General features: G+C 47.4%; 1 protein-coding gene across 3 annotated transcripts in view; it reads left to right on the top strand.

Moving 5' to 3' along the window:
- The first annotated feature begins 6,408 nt into the window (after window positions 1-6,408).
- The window catches only part of bt (projectin protein bent), a 258,850-nt gene continuing 242,847 nt past the window's right edge, over window positions 6,409-22,411 (top strand). The window contains exon 1 of one of the 3 annotated variants that reach the window (XM_084576962.1): window positions 6,409-6,646. The gene's annotated coding sequence lies outside the window, so the exon portion shown is untranslated. Of the gene's footprint in view, window positions 6,647-20,003; window positions 20,301-22,411 lie in introns of those variants that run through there. The other 2 variants (XM_084576961.1, XM_084576964.1) reach the window with 2 other exon arrangements.

Here is a 22,411-nt window from a genome sequence, read left to right as displayed (position 1 = left end):
CACAGGTGCCTGCAGCATCGGAGGACTGCGCATACTAGCCCTTAACTTTCCTTTATTCCTGGTTTTGCCAGGTGGCCGGATGTTGAAAGATCGGCCGTTTGCCAATGCGCTCTCGTCACTAATCGCAGAGTTTACAGCGAGAAAACAAAGTGTAGGGTATAGCTCTGCTTAGTCGATCTGCACATCATAGGTGCTCAGGTAGCCACAACAGGCTACAAGAACTCGCACAGTGCTTTCTGTACAAAGAGTTTCCGGAGCTAGAGCTGTTTGTGGACCGAGCTTGGGAACCTCGGGTGTCCCGTCGCTCGGTTCGTCCGGGTTATAGCGTAGCGCTCGACAACTATAGAAGGCTGATCATTACTTTTTGGGAAGTGGCACGCGAACCTCACGAGGATCTCTCCCCCGGCGCCATAAGTCGCGGCTGTATTCTGCTCCCCCTCAAGATCAGGAACTAGCTTTTAGTCAGCTTCCTCGCTTATGCTCATCGGATATGGGTTGGCAGACACGTCTGGTGGCGCGCGCTTTTTCTGCCCTGCGTCGGCACATTCCATTCGCGACACGCTGCTACGTACAGTAGGTCAGCTCTCTCTTTCCAGGCTGTTTAACGGCGCTGCCGGCCTCTGTCGCATCCTGACCTGATATGGCAACCTTCTCCTCGTCCTCACTTTGGGCACTGGTTGATTCCCTGGGGAAGCCATTCTCGACCGCGAAAGTGGTCTCTGCCATAGGGATTAGGTCTGGCCAGATCTGCTTGATTGTTGTGGATGCAGCTTCGGTCTACCCGCCGTCCTCCCACGTGAATTTCCGGTTTCACCGCGCTTCTGCTTGTGCTGTTCGCCTCGTCCTCTCCTGGAGCTGGTTCAGCGAGGTGAACCCTCGTACCAGTACCAGTCTACGCGGTTGTCAACAATGGACTTGCAGTTAGCCTTGGTAATTAAAAAAAATATGCATAACATTTTTCCCCGATTTCTCAAATTTTTTCAAAATTTGGACAGTCACCATTTCGAAGAAGCGATATCTGGGCTTCTATCGCAGCTATTGCTATAATTGTTTTGTTTTTGCCAGAAAGATACTCATAAATTCTGCAGCAACACTGCTTTTTAACCACTTTTTTTGTTTTCCTTGGGGTCTATGATGGAAAAGGTTGCTCCCGTGTCAATGCACGCTCTCACTGGAGTGTTCCGATCGATGTAGGGACGATCGGAAGCATGTCCCCATGTGTGCGCAGGAAATAATTCACGTTTCTCTCGTGGTTCTCGTTCAGCCTTCTGTTCCTTTTCTCCTCTACTCGTAGAGTTGCCTGCCTCTTTGTTTGCGGGCATTATCGCGATTTATGTCCCGTTCCCAAACAGTTAGAGCACTTGCGTTCTCTCTGTTGGGAGCTGTCATGTGGCCTCAGGTTCAACTGTTCTCGCCGTTGCAGTGGGAGATGACTTGGCTGGCGTCCTAATTTTTGTCATGGAATTATGAGATGACCTTGTTCGCGTCCTGGCACCCTGTATTCACTAAGATGCCTTCCTTCGAGTGGCAAATGCTGCTGCTGTCGGCGACTGTCGAGGTTCGCGGAGTAAGTCGATGAGCTCTAGCACAGATTGAGTCGCCCACTTGTCTTCAAGAATGCCGCTCAGCATAAGAGATATGCGTTCTTCGGTGCTGAGGCTGTGAGGCGCTTTTCCCCGCACATGTTCGAATCCTGTCGACTGCGCCATGTTAGAAGTCGTACTAGACAACTTAAGTAATACTCGAAGATTAAAGAGTTGAACTGAGTTTATGAACCAATCAATAAGTTTACATATTATTTATGTCTTCTGATGCGCGTCTGCGTGTGCGTTGGCCAGCTCGCCGACAATGTCTCTCTTCTGCTCCCTCTTGAGGCTAGCAGCGTCTCTCGATAGAGCACGTGATGTCCATGGTCCCTCCGTCTGTCACCAGTTGGCGCTAGTCGTCCGTAGCGGCGTGCGAAAGGAACACAAACTCGGGCTCACATCCTTAATCCACGTGTGCCGCAGCTGTAGCAACGTCTACTCCACTTCCTGCGTCTCGCAGATGCACACGTGAAAAGAAACTTGCAGCCAGATTCAAGGACTATGTATGCATTAAACATTCGGCTGCGACTACTGTGCCCAAGGAAGCGGGATCGAATCCCGGCCTCGGCGGCTGCGTTTCGATGGAGGCGAAACGGAGTGGCGCCCGTGTGCTGTGCGATGTCAGTGCACGTTAAAGAACCCCAGGTGGTCGAAATTTCCGGAGCCCTCCACTACGGCGTCTCTCATAGCCTGAGTCGCCTAGTCCAATCCAATCCTGTTCAATGCTGAGTACACGCTCGCCGGAAATGCGCCACTGGCTAGCCTAACATCATCACTAGTATCATCATCACTCTAGTGAAGGAGAATCAAGATGCGCTACTTTTCAAGGTTATCGTCTGATATCCTTATGCAACAGGACTATAAGATATTTGCGAAGGCTCCTTCTTCTCGTCTGCAACTTGTGGCATTAGATTTATTATGGCCACACCAAGTGTGTGAGATCAAAGGTCGTAGTATCCAAAACCATATTCATGTCGACGTTCCGTGATAGAGACAGTGTTAGATGACGTCAGTCTAGTTGCCCTAATTCAGATTGATCTCGCAAAAGCTTTTGATAAGGTGCGTCATGATTTTTTGTTTGCTGTATTGGAGAGTGCAAACATTGGGGATGTCGCTTAAAGGCATTAGATAGACTATGTTATAAAGCGGGCTGTGCAAGATTGATCGTTAATCAAAACTTAACCAAACCTATTCCGCTTAGGTCGTCTGTTCAGCAGGGCTGTCCGCTATCGCGTTTGTTATTCGCGTTATATACTGAGCCCCTATGTTGTATAATCAAGAAAAAAGTAGTTCGTGGCTTCTCACTATCGCAGTGTGAAATTAAGATTTCGGCTTATGATGGTGACATTGCCCTTTTCTGTTCTGATAAAAATAGTGATCGAGGTTTTGCGCGTAACTGACCGTTTTTGCGATAATTCAGGCGCGTCTCTTAACCTTGATAAATCAAAGGGGTTCCGGTTAGGTCACTGGGGTACAAAGCCTAAATGTTTTGCCGGCATCAGGTGGGACTCCGAAAACTTACAGTATTTTGGGGTTCCCTTGCATCAGTTATCGCAATAGTGGGCCTCACTGGGATTCTCAGATCTCATCAGCTAGGCGACAAACCCAGGCTTAGAGTGGTAGGAAGCTGTCTCTATTTGCACGAGCACATGTTTGCAATGTCTTCTTGATTTCAAAGCTTATATATGCCATGCAGGTGTTGCATTGTGCAAGAAACAAAGTAGAGACTGAAAAACCAAAAGTTCTACGGGGCAATAACCTCATAAAATTTCATATAATCGCATAGACTCTCATGCGGTGCGCATCATGATCATAAAATATCTTACATAAGTTATGATAATGTATAGGAAACTATGAGACCTTATGCAATTATATGTGACTTGTATGTAATTTCTTATGCGAATTGAGTGAGATTGTGTGAGAAAATGTCAGGTTATTGCATCATAAAACTTTTTCAGTGGGGAGTCTATGCATATAATTTTTTCAACTTCTGTATGGTGCCCTCAATGGGAGCCTATGTGTCGAGACAATTTGTTTCTCCCTTTGGAGGCTGGTGGAGCTGGTCTTCAGCACTCATTTGTTCATCAGCTCGCTTCGAGGTTTTTGTTTTTTAAAACGGCAAAATATTATTTCACTCTAGCGATGTTTATTAGACGATTAAGCGCCCATTTGCCTAATTTGTTTGCTCCTACTGGTCACAGGAGTGAGGTTCCTTTGTGGCGTTTTCTTAGAGAAATTGCCGACACATTCCATTTCCTCACTGTAGGGTTTTCTTTAGATTACCTGTACAGTGTATCCAGAAGACATATGACAAATGTTCTGATTGCCACATTATTTCCTGTACCGATGTATCGGCAGGCTTACCTCTCCTTTTCAGACAATAATGTAATAAAGCGAGTGCAAGGTATGTATATACAGTCAGCTGCAAAGAATTTCTCTTTTAAACTTCACTCGTCAACTTTGCCCGTCAAAACGTGGCTTCGTGCAAAAGGGACTTTTGTGCCATGGTCAGTGGACTGCCGCCTGTGTCAGCAGCCAGAAACTATAGATCATTGCTTTGTGTATTGCCGTGATGCAGTGTTTTGGGGGCATTCTTCAACGAACTCTTAAAAACGACATTGATACTAGGCCATAAACTATAAGATGTTTGCCTACAATGGAAGCTTCTGAGGTTCTATTTGATCTTTTTGTGCTCATGGGGCTGTTTAGCATGTAGAAGAGCCGCATGACAGATCTCCACTCAGAGCCACCACGTTCAGTTTCTGTTTAGAGAACAGTGTGCTATGGTGCGAGGGGTATATACTGCGCAGGATCGAACTCCTGTCTGGTTACCTTTACTTGATGCATGTATCTATCTCCCGGAATTTCGATGTGTGGGCAAAGTTAGAGCTCGATGTTGGTGCGACTGTCTATGCCAGGTTGCGGGATGCGACCTGGTTAATTGGGCATAAAATATTTCGATGCAATAAAGAAAAAAAGTACTTGTGGTTTAACTCTGGTTAACCCTAGTTGAATTGCGATAGCAACAACGGAAGCTTCTTTTGCCTGCTATAATATTCCCCTATCACGCCGTATCAATGTAAGGTGCTACATTATTGGGGACACTTAAGCTCATCGTTTAAAAGCATGATGCGAGAGCGTAAGTTACCAGACTTCTTCTCCTTCTTCTTCTTCTTCTTCTTCTTCTTCTTCTTCTTCTTCTTCTTCTTCTTCTTCTTCTTCTTCTTCTTCTTTTTCTTCTTCTTCTTCTTCTTCTTCTTCTTCTTCTTCTTCTTCTTCTTCTTCTTCTTCTTCTTCTTCTTCTTCTTCTTCTTCTTCTTCTTCTTTTTCTTCTTCTTCTTTTTCTTCTTCTTCTTCTTCTTCTTCTTCTTCTTCTTCTTCTTCTTCTTCTTCTTCTTCTTCTTCTGCTGCTGCTGCTGCTGCTTGCTGTTTTCTGCTTCATGCTGTTTGCTGCTGCTGCTTGCTGCTTGCTTGCTTGCTGCTTGCTGCTGTTTGCTGCTGCTGTTTCGGCTTGCTGCTGCTGCTCCTCCTCCTCCTCCTCGGCTGTTCAAGGTCAAGCGTGGCCTCCACTGGGACCACGCGATGGCTCGAAACCTGGCACAGTATTGCTATCGCAATAAAAAGACATCCCGGGCGTGGCCGGGCGTGGCGCAGTTGTTCAAAGCACGCGGCTGAGGATACGAGGGATGGAGGTTCGAGTCCTACTGGAGACGATTAGTTGTTTTTTTTTTTTATGTGGACATTTTTTTATGATGAGGATGGACCATAAAATTAACAGTGGCTTAGCTCGGCTATGTCATCTTAATCGTGACTGCAAGTCCAGGATAGTCTGGTTGTCTAGGTATGTTGTTGCGTTAGAGATCTTCCCCTGGCTGCTTCTTGATTGCCAGATGACTCTGCGAGCGCGCGGCGTCCGCCAGCTGTGGCGGTTGCTAGGAAGCGGCTCTGTGCCTCCTCGGAGCACCGCCACAATGAAATCAAGTTTGTGGTGAATGTAGCTTTCGCTACAAAAGAAAGAAAATACGCGAAACTAGATGGTCTGAACAAGAGATCTAATCCGCCAAAATTACGACGCATAAGTTCCTATTAATGGCCCCATGCGAAAGTTGCGAATATTCTATGTACCCCGTCTAGGTGGCGCAGTGAACAGGGCGCTCTACTACTGTGCTGAAGGGTGCGGGATAGACTTCCGGCCTCGGCAGCCACTTTTCGGTGAAGGCGCAAAGCTAGGCGCCCGTGTGCTGTGCGACGTCAGTGCATGCTAAAGAACACTATGTGGACGACATTAAAGAAGCCCTCCAATACGGCGCATGTCATAGCCTCAGCTGCTCTCGGACGTTTAACTCCATAACCAAACCGAATATTCTGTGTATTGCCTCAGCGGAAGGCTCCGCTACTCCTCGCGCTCTTGCCCCCTACGCGTTCCAGCAGCAGCGTCGAGCTGGGCTCGTCAGCGACGCCCGCGTAGGCGCGGAGAGAGGGTAAAGACGTCCCAAACGGCTTCGTGGAACGCGGAATCCCTCGACCGCACTACAGGTGAACGATCGGCTTTGCTAGAATTGCAATCTGCCGGGCCACGTGGCACGCGAGTGTAAAGCAAGGCGTATGCAGGGAAACGCGGACCGCCGGCGGCGATAATTGATAACACCAGCCTGTCGCCGTCGGCGGGAAAATTTCACGGTAGCCACGGCGGAAAATGGGAAGTGTACTCTCACGCCGCGTCATCAGGCGACCGCACCGGCGGCACAGATGCTTTTGTCCCCCTCGCCTGTAGAGCGCAAGGAGTGTTGTCACGCTCAAGCCCCTTTATGCTAGTGCGGTTAGCTGGTCAAAGCTACTCGGCACTCGTTGATACGGGCTAACGCTGTCACTGGTCAGTGACGACGTGTTCGAGGCCTGCCGTAGATTTGACATCCGTGTCAGGCCACCCGAAACCGCTTTGAGCTTAGCAGCCGGGACGGCAAAAGCGGAGGGAGCAGTGCGTCTCGTGGTGCGCTTTGACGGCAGAAAGCGGAGGCATCGCTTCGTCTACCTGCACGGCTGTCATGTCAGTTATTCTGGTAAGAAAGTTTATTTCAAGCGAAAACATTTTGCTCGACATCGGTGAGAACGGCTATCGCTACAGCCCCTTCACCCCCCTCATTCCCTTTGTTATCGCACTCAGGCAAGAATGCACCTCCCAGCGGGTGAGCGTCCACGGCTTGTGTGGCAGACGGCTCCACCGCGACACAGAAAGGTAGTCCATTAGAAGCAATTATTGCGTCCTTCTCAGGACTCGGTAGTCAGCGCCGAATGCTTGGGGAAATTTCACTCCCGTTTTCGGATTGTTTCACAGAGAAACCAGGCAGAACCGACGTACTTCAGAGCGAGATTGAAACGGGTGATGCGCGCCCTTTCAGGTGTAACCAGAGGCCGTTAAGCGCGGATAAGAGACAGCTTCTAGACAGCGCCCTTCGCGAGATGATTGATACCGGCGCGGTGAGATCCTCACAAAACACCTGAGCGTCCCCAGTGGTTCTAGCGCCAAAGAAAGATGGTTCGGTCAGGCTGTGTGTTGATTATCGAAAGCTCAACTCAATGACGCCTATGATTGCGTACCCTTTCCAGTCGATCGAGGCTGTAATGTACGCGTTAGGGAACGCAAGGTTCTTCACAGTCCTGGATGCAAGAAGAGGGTCTGCTTTCCAGCAATGCAAGCGAGGTGCGCGCCAGCGCTGTAGCAGACGACACGAAGCTCCTCCCCCGGGCCCCTGTGCGCCTGCGCGGCTTTGCCTCGATGCGCGAACGCGCCGGATCCGCTGGCGCTTCGCGGAGCGCGGCCACGCGGAGCCGTGTTCGCACTTAAAGTGGACGACCCTGTACCTAGACGGAGCGGTTTTCACCGTGCAGACAGATCACCAGACGCTTTCGTGGTTAAAGATGCTGAAAAACCCCGCAGGCAGACTCGCGAGATGGGCGCTGACGTTGCAACGTTACGCGTACGCCATTGAGTACCGCCGGGGCAGCATAAACAAGGTGCCGAAGCTTTATCGCGCGCGCCGTGGAAAGCTGGCGGAAGCTAATCAGAGGCGCAGTCCAGCATTGCTGAAAGCGGCTTCGCCGCTAATAAAGAGGAGGGTACGGACGCGAGTGTCGCGCCCTGCTTAGTTAAAGAGCGAAAGGATGCGGACAGAGGTCCCGCGCTGTGCTGCGAGAGAGAGAACGCGCAGCAGCTGGTGGCGGAGACTGCTCGCCTGCCAAAAAGCGAGGCAGAGAGAGATCTGTCTCTGGGAGTAGCGGTTAGTAAGGAAGAGCTGATTGAGGCCCAGAAAGCAGACGGTCTATGCCAGAAGGGGCTGACAGAGCTTGTGAATAGTGCAGCTTGCACCGGGAACGCTGAGGGCAAGTACGACGCGTATCTGCTGAGCGATGATGGCTTACTGCTCCGCTACATTCCCCAACTAACGAGGAAGAGGCGATTGCATCCCCTTTCCAAGTCGTGGTCCCGAGGAACTTTGCGGAAACGATTCCTCCGTTACTTCCATGACTAAGCGCTGGCAGGCCATGGCAGCGGCATTAAGACTTACGACAAGTTATGCCGTGTTGCGACCTGGCTAGGTGTGAGAAAGAATATGCTTAGTTAGGCCCGTACATGTCCTGTTTGCCAGGTAGCCAAGCCTCGGGCGGGGAAGCCCGCTGGCATGATGAAGCCGGTAGTTAGCAACTATCCGTGGCAAGTGGTCGCGTGCGATATCATGGGACCCAACACTAATGTAATCTACAGGCATAAGGACCAACTAACCAGGGAGTTATCTGAGGCATATTACATTCACAGAAAAGGGGATAGTTGCGTGAGCACGCCGTAGGTGCTTCTGCATGATAGTGAAATTTTATGTCTGGATCTGCATGATTAGATTGCTGCTTGTTTGGGGGGCGCACACGTCCTGGTTCTTGAAAAACTGTATAAATATCACCTCCGTTTTCTTTTTCATTAAACCTTCAGTTGTAAGTCAGCGCTTGTTCTTTATTCCCTTCTTCTGTTTGTGTCAAGTTGCGATACTGTTTTTTGATTTTACAATGCACCAACTAGCTCAGATTTCCGTTCTTCTCCAACGACCAAGGCATCACCGTTTCAATTACCGGAACCTCCATCTTCTTTTTGTTGGGACCTGCTTGCAGTAAAATGGCGATTCGTTCTGTGACCGCCGTTCCTATGCGTTCCACGGCCCGTATTGCCATACGCACTGATGCCCTTCCGGTGACAAAGCTACTAATACGCGTTAGTAGTAGCGCAGAAATTTTTCAAAACATACACAGTCTAGGGGCACGCATACCACAGTCAATTCGTATTGAATGAACTCCGCGCGACTTTCTAAGTGCTCAAAGCCATGCGGATTCTGCGACCCACCTTTCCACCTCTACCTCGACATCGCCAAACTTCATAAAATTGGACAATGCTACCGTACTTCTAACAAGAAAGGAGCCCCTCCGACGCCGTACACGTGCTCTCTCATACCTAGGTGTACGGTAAGCCTCCCCCGCGGTCTATCCAGGGCAGAGGAGGTGGCACTTCGGAGGATTAGAGTTGGGGGGGCCCTAACACCGGCAGTGATTAGAGAGTGGCCTCAATTTCGAGATTGGTATCCACACCCTGGGTGCCCCGTCTGCAAGGCCAGAAATACAGAAGCTTACATCCATCAGCTGTTGTGGGAATGTCCAGCGCTGAAGCCGACGCGGATCCGGCACCTGGTGGCAGGTGCCGGATTCTTACATTTACATTTCCTTACATCATTACAGTTCATGATGTTTCTTCTTAACCCTCATGAACTACACAAAACATATACCACGCTTAGAACATAACACGATATGCGGAAACCTGCGCTCTACCCAAATATACAGCCACAGAGGCTGCAAACAATTTCATCCATCACATTGTTCTGCGTCATGACGTACTGGATACTCTGGTCACCGACAGGTACCACATTCACAGCTGAATTGCTGCAGAAGATTTTAGTTCCCTGTCATACCGAACACGGGAAGACGACACCATACCTTCCTCAAACGAACGACTTGGCCGAACGGGTGCACAAAACACTTGCTGATATGCTCTCGCTATACGCCGACGGGAAGCACAAAACATGAGATGTTCTACCAAACGTCATTTTCGCATACAATACGGCGGTCCAGGAAACAACGAACATGCTACCTTTCCGCCTAGTCCAGGCCACGAGGTGGTCATTGTACTTGAGGTCATGATAACACATCTGGGCGACGACAGCCAACGCGCTGATGTTCAAACCTTTCTACACCTCGCCTAAGGGGCCCGTCAGTTGACCAGGCTGCGAATTCAGAACCAACAACGCCGATATGCCCAATGCTGCAACCTCCGACGTCGTGATGCTTAGCCCAACTGGAGATCGCGTGTAGATCTCGTTTCCTATGCGCCGACGTGGCATCAGCGAGAAACTCCCCTGTCGATACTTCGGACCATACAAGGTGCTAATACCAGATGGGGACCTATACTACCAGGTTGTTACTGATGGCTTTCAAAAGTCCCGGCACTCCGTGCTCCCTGGGGTGGACCGCCTGAAGCCCTATTTAAACCGATAGATTTGACTTTCTCTGTGCGCCGAGCGACTGCCCTTCATTCAATCTTTTTTTTCTCTCAAGCATACTCTTCTTTATTTTACCTGGAGGAGGAAAGGGCGAAGGGGGGGTCATGACACGGTGCGTTCCTCGTCGATTGCGTGGGCGTGCTTCCTCGAGGCGAGAAAACCGAAGTTTCGACGTTGAGCTGAACTTACGTGACTCATGCGAGGTTACTCATGGTTACTCTTAGCGACCATCGGTTATCCTCTCTTCGCACCATATGTCTTGTCCGTGCCAATTTCTTCTTTTTGATTTCGACTAGAATGTCAGTAACTAGAGTTATTCTCTGACCCAATTTGCACGCTTCCTATCTCTTAACGTTACACCTACCATTTTACATTCCATAGCTATCTGCATTCTCCTCAACTTAAGTAGAACTCTCTTGGTTAGCCTCCACGTTTCAGCCCCATAAGTGAGTACACAGGTAAGGTGCAACTGTTTATACTTTCCTCTTGAGCGATAGCGGTAAGCTGTTTGTCATAATCTGCGAATAGGTTCCAAATGCGCCCCATCCTAATCTTTTCCTCGTAATTATTCCTCTTTTATGTTCCCAATCTGCGCCTACTACCTATCCTAAGTAAACATATTCGCCTACCACTTACAGCGCTTCACTGCCTACTTTAAACTGCTGTTCCTTTCCTAGGCTGTTCAACATTATCTTAGCCTTCTGCATATTAATCTTTAGGCCTATATTTCCGCTTCTCCTCTCCAGGTGATTTATCATTCATTGCAACTTTTCCCAATAGTTACTAGGCAAGGCAATGTCCTCAGCAAATCGCAGATTATTGAAATATTCTCCGTCAAATCTGATCTTTAACTGCTTCCATTCCATGCCTATTACAGCTCTAAGCGAGCTGTAAATAGCACTGGGGATGTCTGGTCTCCTTGCCTAGTACCATTCTTAATTAGAAATTTATTACGTTATGCTTAACTATGGGTGCTGTGCAGTCACTATATCACTATAAATATTATATTCCAGTACTTAGGGCTCACCTACACTACAAACGTGCAATGCCTGCACGACTGCTGAGGTTTCGACCGATTCAAATGTTTCTTGTAGTCAATGAATGCTATGCATAGGGGAGCGGGTTACATTCTGCGCACTTTTATATCATCTGGTTGATAGTATGGATATGATCCGTGCTAGAATATCCTTTCTGAAAACTTGTATGACCCTTTGTTTGATTGACTTCTAAGGTTTTCCTGATCCTATAAGCGATTGTCTTAGCAAATACCTTGTACGTAACGGATATTAGGGTGACTGGTCTTTAATTTTTCAAGTCCTTGGCATCCCCGTTCTTATGAATTAAGATAATTTCATCGTTCTTCCATCATTCCGGCACCTTCGATGTCATCATGCACTGAGTATACAGGGTGGCCAGTTTTTCTAGCATGATATCCCCTCCGTCCTTTAACAAATCTGTAGTTACCTGAACCTTCAGAGCTGTTTTCCTGCTTTTCATATCTTCCAAACGTTTCTTTACTTTGTCCTTCGTTACTGGTGGAACGTCTAATTGTTCTTCCCTACTGCCAATCTCATTATTTTCATGTCTATTTCGACTACTGTATAGGTCAGTATAGAACTCCTCGGCTATCTTGATTATCTTTTCTATATTAGTAACGGCATTGCCCGCCTTGTGCCTCAGTGCATATATGATAATTTTGCCGATGCCTTATTTCTTCTTCACTGCATTCTGAATACGACCGTTCTTCGGAGCATGCTCAGTTTTCCCCATGTTATACTTCCTTATGGGGCCGCCTTACGCCTATCGATTAGCTTTGATATCTCTTCCAGTTCTATCCTGTTTGTTGGGTTGGAGACTTCCGTACTTTAACGTTTCTTAATCAAACCTTTCATCTCCTTAGACAGATTAACGGTGTCCTCTCTAACAATCCTACAGCCCACTTGTAATGCGCTCTAGTAATGGTGTCTCTGAAATTACTATTCATTGCTTCTTGCCTTAGGTCGGCTTCCACAGTTAGCACTGAGTATGTATCCACTGAGAGCCAGATTTTCTTGTGCTTTTCCCGTTATCGCTAATTCTTTGGTGGACTTCTTCCTCACCAATCTGTTCCGCTCTCTCTCCAAATCGGTTTGGGTTTGGTTTGTGGGGTTTAACGTCCCAAAACGACTCAGGCTATGAAAGACGCCGTAGTGGAGGACTTCAGAAATTTCGACCACCTGGGGTTCTTTAATGTGCACAGCACACGGGTGCCTAGCTTTTCGCCTCCAACGAAAAGCAGCCAGATTAATTCGAGACCTTACCACATTGTCTTCACGGCATAGAACATTTCTGTTTATCTCTACATTCTGCACAATTCCAGCACTAGAACACAGTATGAAATCAATTTCATTCTTAGTCTCCTCGTTAGAGCTTTTTAATTTTCCCTTTCGGTTCTTCCATTTGCTTAATTCTTTCACGAGTATAGAAAACTGATGATTATTTGGCTCTCGGTGATTATTTGGCGACTAGGTGTTAGCGGATGCTTGTCATGTGGGAGTTTGATAGTTTTGTTAATTGTGTTGACGAGTTTAATCTTCACTTTGCGCACGCGTACTGTTTTTAAAAGGGCTTCGCGGAGGTTTCACTAGTCTCGTTTTGATTTTTTCTGTGTGTTTTGTTCCTATCTAGCTATCTTTCTAGGAATAAAAAAATTCAGTTGTTAGAAAGCGCTCTTGTCTCCTGTTCCTTTTCGTCTTGTGTTTCGCGTTGCTTTAAGATGAAGGTATTCTTAATTCGTAGGTCATAACTAATATAACTAAGGTTATAATAACTCCCCTCTGCTATTCCTTGCCTGGTCTCCAGCTTGCTTTTTGCCTACCTTGGCATTGAAGCTGATCATCAGTGCAGTACAGCATATTGCGTTTTTACTTTCCCCATTGCCGATTCTATATCTTCGTAGAAACTTCTGTCTGTTCATCATGGCTACAAGTAGGTGCGTAGGCCTGGACAACAATCAGTTTATACCGCTTATTAAGCTTAATTACGGCGCCGGCAACCCACTCATTAGGCTACCGCATTCTAGCTATATTTCCAGCTATATGATTATTTACAAGGGACCCTGCTCCTAGTTCTAGTTTTTCCGGTAAACCTCGATGACAGAATACATGCCCTTTAGTGAAGTATACGCCTCATTTGCTCCTAACCTTACTAAGCCCTATGATATCCCTTTAATACCCTCTAGCCCCTGTAAAAGCACTGCTAAACTAGCCTCACTAGCTAGCGTTCTAGCATCAAACGTTGCCAGGGTCAATTTCCAATTACGGTCTGCCCGGAAAGTTGAGCGGCTGCAAAGCGCAGGGCAAGCGTGGCACGCATTCGTAAAAATGCTAGATGGCACCAGCACTGCCCTTCGCCGGAAAACTTACGTTGACGTTGACATATTTCGCTTCTTAAGCCTCGCCACAGACGGTTCTGGTTTTGCGCCATGCGTGGTCAAACCAGATAAGTGCTATTGCAAAACGATGCAACGAAAGCGTCAGTAGAGCCCAAGCTTTCTTCATGGTTTCTCCGCAAACGAGCCTACAGTTCAGGCGGGATGATTTTTCAGAACGATTCCGATAAAGTTGCGCGTCACTGGATTTATTATTACACTGGCTGTTCGTGTCCTTTCGCAGCTAGCTGCTTGTGGTTCTCTTTTTGCTTATCTTTCAGCGTATTGCTTACAATTACTGCTGCGAACTCTAAGTAGTCTTCGTGCTAAGGCAAATTTCATTTTGTGTATTCACTGATGTACTTTAATATAACTAAACAAATTTTGTGCAGCGTGCAGGCATAGCTTATATATTGGTGCAGCTAGGTGCATCAAAGTCAAAAGCGCTACCTCAAGTAATTGGGGTTGAAAAAAAAATTTCTCTGATCCGTATTTTGAACCCGGCACGGCTACCAGAACGCAGCAGCCTAAGAAATCTTGAACGGCTCGGATTACAGCTGCGGTAGCCCAGTAGCAAAGAATTTCAAACTACGAGCGGGAGCGAATTTGGACGCGGTGACCTCGGGCCCAAATGCGAAAACGTTCGTATGGTGCGCGAATAACTGCGCATTATTATCGCCAGGTGGCAGAAACGAAACTAGAGGACTGACATTCCGCACCACGCGGGTGTTTTCCCCTGAACCACTGGGCTGGTCTCGGCACGTCTGTGATAGAAGGACCTGTGGCACGGGGCCATGAGAGAAAGTGTAGCCATTCGTGCCACTTGCGCCTCCTGGCGGCGTCGGCGCTCACCACTTCCAGGGGTCGCTAGCGGCCCGCAGTGCGCGGCTATGCGGGTAAACGACATTTGCGCCTTCCAGCCCTTTGGGGCATCTCAGAAGCAGGCGTTCCGGCGGCATGGTCCAGAAATGGGGCCCTGAGCGCACTGAGCTGATGTCATCGGCTATCTTTTACTGGCGGGAGCCAGCGGTCTCTATTTTCGGGAGCCAGGCACTACCTACTGGGCCGCCGTTCTTTGGAGAGGGCCCGCGCCCGGCCGCAGACGCTTGCTCCTGCCGCTCCTCGGCTGCGTGTCACCAAGAGTGGGCTCCGACGTATCCCTCCGTCTAGCTGCGTCCCATCATTTGCTGCTCCGCACGAAATGTAAAGAAAAGAAAAATAACAGGCAAACTAATTCCTTTAGGGTTCGCTTGTGCTGTAAGTGAATTAACACGTGGACATATCATCATTCGCACTGTCCCTTTTATTATATTTTTCGGAGAGAGAGAGAGGGGGAGAGAGAGGTGTTGATAGGGTGAAAAAAAAAGAGAAATATTATCATAGAAGTTTTCATGGAACATGGAAGGTATCGATCATCATCATGGCATTCGGCCTTAGGCATTAAACGCCGTTGTATATTTTCATCTCGCAGCCGAAAAGAATAATAGACCAACATTCACAGGATCGAATAAGCTGAACATTTCATCGAAAAAGATGTGCTTATTCAAAACTTCCAGGGGAGTTGAAATGTTTTATCCAAGATGACTGGAGTGTTCTGATTTCTTTGTCGCGCTTATTTCCTGTGCTTTAATATCCAGAAAGGGATAATAGTAAGGTAGATGTGTAAGTTTTCTGCAACAAATGAGGAGAATACGTGTTCAGAGAGGTAAGAATATTAGTCGCCTTCTGTAAACCGTATAACTCGTGCTATGGTCTTTCCAGTTGTGATGTATGGATGCGAGAGTTGGACTGTGAAAAAGGCTGACCGCCGAAGAATTGACGCGTTTGAATTGTGGTGCTGGCGAAGACTCTTGAGAGTTCCTTGGACTGCCAGAAGATCAAATCAGTCGATATTGTCGACCATAAACCCTGACTGCTCATTGGAGGGTCAAATTCTAAAGTTAAAGCTCAGCTACTTTGGTCATCTGATGAGAAGAGAGGAGTCGCTGGAGAAAGATTTGAGGTTGGGAAAGGTTGAGGGTCACTGGAGAAGGGGTAGGCATCGAATGCGATGGTTAGATGGCATCATCGAGGCACTGCAGATGAAGTTATGTGATGTTAGGAAGACAGTGAGAGACCGGAAAGCGTGGCGTGACATGGTCAATAGGGTCACGAAGAGTCGGACACGACTGAATGACTGAACTGAACTGTAAACCTAACCCTACCTCGCCCCATGCGACATTCAATCGCAGGTGATTCGAAGTGTCTAAGAATTTCAATTCGCGGGCGTTTCGACATTCTACCGGGCATCCTAGAACAGTCACTGCAGCTGGGAATATCCACGGCAGATTATACTCTAAGGTTCCTTTTTCAAGGCGTCGCTTTCCACGTTGCATGACACGGGAAGGTTCACAAGGAAAATGTGTGTGTATGAAGGCTGGAAACAACTGCCGTTATTTCAGCAGAAGTAAATCATTAAAAAAAGCACGCAAACTGATAGCGAAGGCAATCGCGGGATAGATGCGAACGTGCTAAATACTGGATTAAAGAAAAATGGAGGCGAAACGAAGAGGCGTCTGTGTGCTGTGCGATGTCAGTGCACTTTAAAAGCTGCCTCGGCGGCCGCTTTTCTATGGAGGCGAAAAGCAAGGCGCCAGTGTGCTGTGCGATGTCAGTGCACGTTAAAGAACCCCAGGTGGTCGAAATTACCGGAGTCCTCCACTACGGCGTCTCTCATAGCCTGAGTCGCTTTGGGACGTTAAACCCCACAAAGCAAAACCAAACCAAAAGATCCCCAGGTGGTCGAAATTACTCCGTAGCCCTCCACTATGGCTCCTCTTTGTCTCTATCCACTTTCACTCCCACCTTCCTCCCCTCCCTTACGGCGCGGTTCAGGTGTCCAAAGAGCAAGTGTGACAGATACTGCGCCTATCCCTTCTTGTGAACTAATTAAAAAAAAGGGTCAGCAAAGCTTCTTAAATAAAATTGCGAACCGTCGTATTGCAAACCTTACTGATCGTGGTAGAGACCAAAATAAAACGTTAACTTACATAACGCCAAGAGTGGAAGGTAAAAATTCATGTCATGCATGCACAAATACCATTTACATTCAAAAGGCAATAACAAGTTTTAACTTATTGAAATTTCTAACGTCAACGTTGCAAAGCTTAGCATGCTAAATTACTGAACTCTTACAGTGCATAAATCCTGTGAGCGAGAATAAGGAAGCAAGCGAAAAAATAATTACCACGGTTTCAGAAATGTTGTATTGACTTGACAAACCCGCAAAATGTATCGTTCTTGGGAAACTCTCATAGTTTTCATTCGGAGTAATGCCTTTTTAAAAAAAAAAGTAGCTTATCGTTTTCTAACATCAGTGCAGTTACCGACTGCTGTCGTTCGCCACATTGTGGATTTTATGTAAATTGATCTCGATATAATAAATATATTACGAAGAGCTAACCTTTTTGAAGTGATTATCCAACGAATATTTATCTTTATTATAAACCGAAACACATTTCAGTGAATTGTTAGTGTCTGGCTGCCTAAAGAAGAAATTACCAACAGTAATTGATTTTCACATTCATTTGTTCTTAACATGCATAAATGAAACGAACACTGATGTGTATTAACATAACCTGAAGATTTGAAACACACAACAGCAGAGCCCTACACTCGGAACCAAAAATGTAATAAAAATTATTTTGTATCAAATTTTCTTAGTGTTTTCAAATCTTACTAACAGGAGTGGATATAAACCCGTTGGGAGATCGAAACGAAACAAACGAGGGACACAAAAGTTAAGAGCGGCGTTCGTCAAAGCTAGCTTTCATTTCTGCAGCAGAGTAATGTAACAAAGCCTGCTTCCATACGATAGAACTCTCCCTAATTGGAAACGCAGACGGGTGCAGCGCAGCTAATGTCGCATTCGCCAAAGCTAGCTTTCATTTTGACAGTGCAGCAATGTGGCAAAGCCAACTCAAGTTGACAGTATGCATAATTCTTTGCTGTTTTACCTCAATTGTTGCCCCTTTGTGCTTAAAGAGCTCGAGCGCATTGATGTGTCCGTTACATCAAAATAGCCTTTTTGCCTGGCACTGTAAGGGCGCCTTTGAGTACCCGCAAATAAAGCCACCTTTATGCGGACCTCACACTGAGAGAAGGAATAAGTTGTTCTACGTTGAGAATGAGCCAAAAGACGTGAATAAAGACTGCCGTGTCGCACCCCGGTTAAAATTAGATTTCATTACGGTTGTGAAATAGGTATAGCTTCGCTGGTCTATACACGCAAATTAGTCGCACCTGGCAGGAAACTGTATATTATTATCGCATACGCGGTATCAGAGAAAGTAGCTGTTGCTGCACTCAGGAGTGTGAACACTTAACGTATTTGCGCCTAAGTTTCTAGGCGTTAACATTATATGCCACTGCATTGCCTCCCGTAGCAATACAGTGCAGTGCGCGCTGTGAGTGCATTTCTTATTATTCGAACCGAATAAAATATTGCGACAGGAGGCAGTACAAAATAAAAGTTGCAAAGCGTCAGGTATTATATGTCTCCGCCACGCAACGAAATGTATGTCGTCCGGTCGTCTAGGCGAGCTGGAACGCAGACACTATTTCGAATTTGAACGCGAGCCACGAGCACCACAAACACAGAGCCATTTCCTGCACACCCGAACAATATTCCTGTGGCCAGCAAAGGCAGGAAAAGAAACAAGGAACAGCAAAGCCAACGTGGAAAGAGAGGAAAGCTTAACGAGGGCGTTCCATGGGAAAGTGCGAGAGCCGTTCTAGGCTGAAACACCGAGGCCACCGGGGTCCATTGGGCAATAGTTCGAGAACTTTCTTTTAAGCATTGATTCGTTCTTTTACTCAATGACTGCCACCTGAACCAAGTAAAAGCTGGCTGGAAGTTATGATTGGAAAAAGGGGTGGGGGGAGGGGGGTGGGGGGGGGGGCAACAGCCGATTCTGAGCTAGTTCTGGGTCACTGGGTCGAGTGCGACCTCTTTTCTGTTTTTTTAGAAGCCCTGAGCAAAAATGCCGATAAATGTGGAAGAGTTTGCAGAGTTTGTTTTTATTTTTTCTCCCCCTTTTTCTTTCGAAAACCAGAGTGGAGTCCCAGAAACCCTGTTAGCTGCCGGCGCCACCACGGGTCTCTGAAGCGAGAGGGAGGGAACCGGCCGCCGTCTTATAAGGAGAGCCGTGGACCCCAGACTCTTGGCTGGCAGTGGAGCCTTTACCACTTTCCCTCCGCCGGGGATAGAGTTACCAGGCACGCTCCGCTCTTCCCGCTCTTTCTTTTGAGTTTCTCTACTCTCTCCCCTCTCTCAAACGGAGGGTGTGGGAGAGTAACGGCCCCTGTTTCCCTTCGCATCTCGTCGCTTGTTGCTGCTGCTGGCGGGGCGGCTGAACGCGGTTATTTCCGAAGTCGTATTTCGAGCTGCGCTTCCTGACGGCGTGCACGCGAGGAGCCTGCCCGAGCCGAAGCCGTGTCTGCAGCGCGGACAAGCCCGGTACACACTGTACACGAGCCATGGAGTTCTGGCGCGAGAGTCGCTGGCGAGCTGGCCGGTCGTAGAGTGCGGCACGTCCCATGGAAGAGGCCATTTTGGTTCCTCATAGTTGGCCTGTGCTGTGCCTACTCGTGAAACTCGTGTAAACGCACGGCTAATGTCGGAGAGCAACTTGGTCGAATCTGTGCTCATCATTAAAACATTTTATTTCTTCCAGCAGCCCCTTACCTAACTTGTAAACTTGTCTTATTGTCTGATGCTCCGAAATGGGCGATTTCGGCAAACATTCAATTTGAGTTGTATTCTTGGAAGTATGGATGATGAATGGCTTCCGGAAGAAGGGCAGTGGCGACGGCATCTTCTCATTTTATCCCCTTGTAATTCCTGCTTCTTCCTCAAGTCAGCGATTCTGAATAGCAAATATTAGACGCTCGAATTACTTTATTTGCACTAACCACACATCCAGTGACTTCTCGCTGGATGGCCTGCGCAAGCCTCGGGGTTTCAATACCTCCTCCCTCCCTTCACTTTAAGCGTGCGCGCTCGAAGGCTCGAAACACTCGTGCATCGCGCTTCGGAGTCGCGCGTGTGCGCTTAAAATTAGATAACGCACGCTCCGGAGAGGGCGCGCCAGGAGCGCCGTCTCCGAGGGGCCGGCTTTTGGAGTCGTTTCTCCACCGCTTGACAGTTCTGCATGCCGGGTACGAACTGCTGTTCCTCTTTTCGTTTTCCTCCCTCCTTCCCAAAGCTCCTCCCCGCATGAGAAACCGTGGGCCTCCTCACCGCTAGATGTTCTTTCAGAGCCGCGGCCGCCGTCACTTTGGTTGGGCTTTTTTTCCTTCGGACGCACGCTGTCGTCCCGGCGTGGGCGAGCGCTGAGGGAGAGGGGAGTAGGAAAGGGCACGGAAAAGAAGAACAAGCGGAAGAGGTGCTGTCCCTTCGAGACTCGGGGGTTATACCGGCACACTCTTTTCCTCTATAGCGGCGTCGTCCGCGCAGGAGGAAAATAACGCCGCTTTGATCCCCCCTTTTCTTTTGTGTGTGAAGTGGGTGTGTTGTGAGTGCGATCAGTTTTTTCCGAGTCGACCACCGAAACTATTCCCCCGCCCATCGACCGATGGCACCGATCCGATCCGAGTAGACATAGAAACGAGCACGTGTTCGTCCGAATCGACTGCTGCTCGGCACCAGAAGACGAGTTTTATCGAATAGAGGTGAGTGCCGCTTGCCAACTCCGGTGTGCCCTCCTCTCGACTTGTGAAAGCTGCTGCTGTTGGTACTGGTCAGAGCCACTTCCTGCGTTTCGGGTGGTGCGCTTCTAAGATGGCGGCTCCCATGTGATGGGCGGTTCTCTGACATGTGCAATATTTATTCCATTCATACTCGACGCTGTCTTTCAGAGCGGTGTTTTTTTTTTTTCGTCTTTCCTTTTCACTCGAAATTGCTTTATTTTGATGAAACTTCTGGCTCAGCTGAGTTCCAAAAGCGCGACGGGTACCGCTATCAAATATGGCTGCCTCCAGACGGCATGATGCCGATCAGCCAGTGCTGGTCGCTAAAAATCAGAACTTTTTCTCAGATTAACCAAATCTGGTGTACAATTACGGTTTTCTTAGACTAATTTCGTTCTTTTTTGTTTTTCGCGGCATTTTAGAGATCGCATAACGTAGAACTGCGCTAGTTCTTATACGTCAGAAGGCAACATGGTGACGTCCACGTGTTTCTGCTGGCTGCAGACGACACCTAACTAGGGTTCCGTGTGCATACAGAAGCGCCGTGCGCAGAGCCTCAGCGAGGAGATCTTCATTGCAAGATTCTGGCTTCCGCCGCTGTTTCCAGCGGCAAACCTCTATAGTTAGGTTCTCAAACCACGCTCCGCGGCGGTCGAATTTATTTTAGGAGCCTGACTGCCTCTGCACTTTAAGGCTTTGCAAATAGTAAAGTTTTCTTTCTTTCGTTATTGAAGTCTGGTGGTCGGTTAGGGCAGGTAAGCTCCGCAAAAATATGTTAGGAACGTTGGCCGGAACTTGCCAATGTTTTATTAAGGTGACGAAATAAGCATAGTTTTTCATTCCACTACTTTAAATACTTGAAGACGTTTTGAAGAAGGCTGGTTGTAGAAGTTGAATAAAACAAAGAAATAAATATGCATGCAGGTAGTTATAGCTTGTTAGTCGCCATATTAGTTATAGCTTGTTACCATATTAGTTATAGCTTGTTAGTTACCATATTCTTCAATATCAGACTTGTCTGCAATGTTTGATGGATGGATGGAATATAGGAGCGACCCCTTTGAAACGGGGTGGTAGCAATTGCTATCCTGCTTGTTTTTTTCCCCCTGTATCTTAATTATGGTTCTAGATCAGTTAACTATAACATCATTCTATTTATTGAAATTTGGTTTCTATACATTACTAACATTATGGGTATGGGTATGAGTGGGTATGTGCGGGTGATTTCATTGAATCATCTTGTTTCACAAAAAAAATATCGAAAACAAACTGAGTTTCTAAAAAAAGATGCCATTTTACAACGCTCATTAGGGCCCGATGATGAATATTTTGGCTTCAACGAAATTTCTCTTAGTCACAAATTACCTGATTGGGGCAGATATTTAAAGGTTATCCCAAGAATTCAACATAAAAGTGATATTTCTTGTTAAACTGCTCTTTTTTTCTTTTTTCTTTTAGCGCACTAGTGCTAAGACTCCCACTTCCGCATTTCGCCGATGTGTGTTCGTCCGATCCTGCTCACGCGCATGCGTTTGGGAGGTGGCAGGCCGACCACTGATGTGTGGCTGGCTGCCAACATAGGCAATACTTTTAGGATATTTGTTCCCGTATAAGAGACGCTATTCATATGCACGTTCGTACGGCTCTATTAAGGCGGGGTTCTGCTTCTGTGTCGGTTGGTCTCTCGCATAACTACAACTGTAGGGTAAGAAGTATGTGCGACCCGACATCGACGCAGTAGTGAAAGCTAGAGTACACCAAATTTGCCTTTTCCTGATCGGCCACCTTTTTCATTTTCATTTTTTTTTGTCTTTTTGAGCTCACTAAATTAGCTTTACCTCGGATGACTCCACAGCGCACGACTGCTTGCGCGTCGATTAGATTAACCTTTTTAGCAGCGTGTACCATTTGGTATTTAATATTATTCCTACATGAAGGCAAAATGTACTTTATTGCCGCATGTGGGAGGCGGCAGGCATCAGTGAAAAGATCTGACTTGGTCCGCGCAGCAAGGCTTAATTAAGCATGCACGCAAGTACTGCGGTGACCAAGGAGTTCTATTACCGGAAATCGCAATGGGATTAAAAAAGATG

This window comes from Amblyomma maculatum, chromosome 8 (assembly GCF_055883805.1).
Source record: "Amblyomma maculatum isolate TAMU_Amacu chromosome 8, ASM5588380v1, whole genome shotgun sequence".
In the NCBI taxonomy this organism is placed as follows: domain Eukaryota; kingdom Metazoa; phylum Arthropoda; class Arachnida; order Ixodida; family Ixodidae; genus Amblyomma; species Amblyomma maculatum.
Note: the sequence above shows the minus strand (reverse complement) of the source record. Positions and strands in the feature narration are given on the sequence as shown.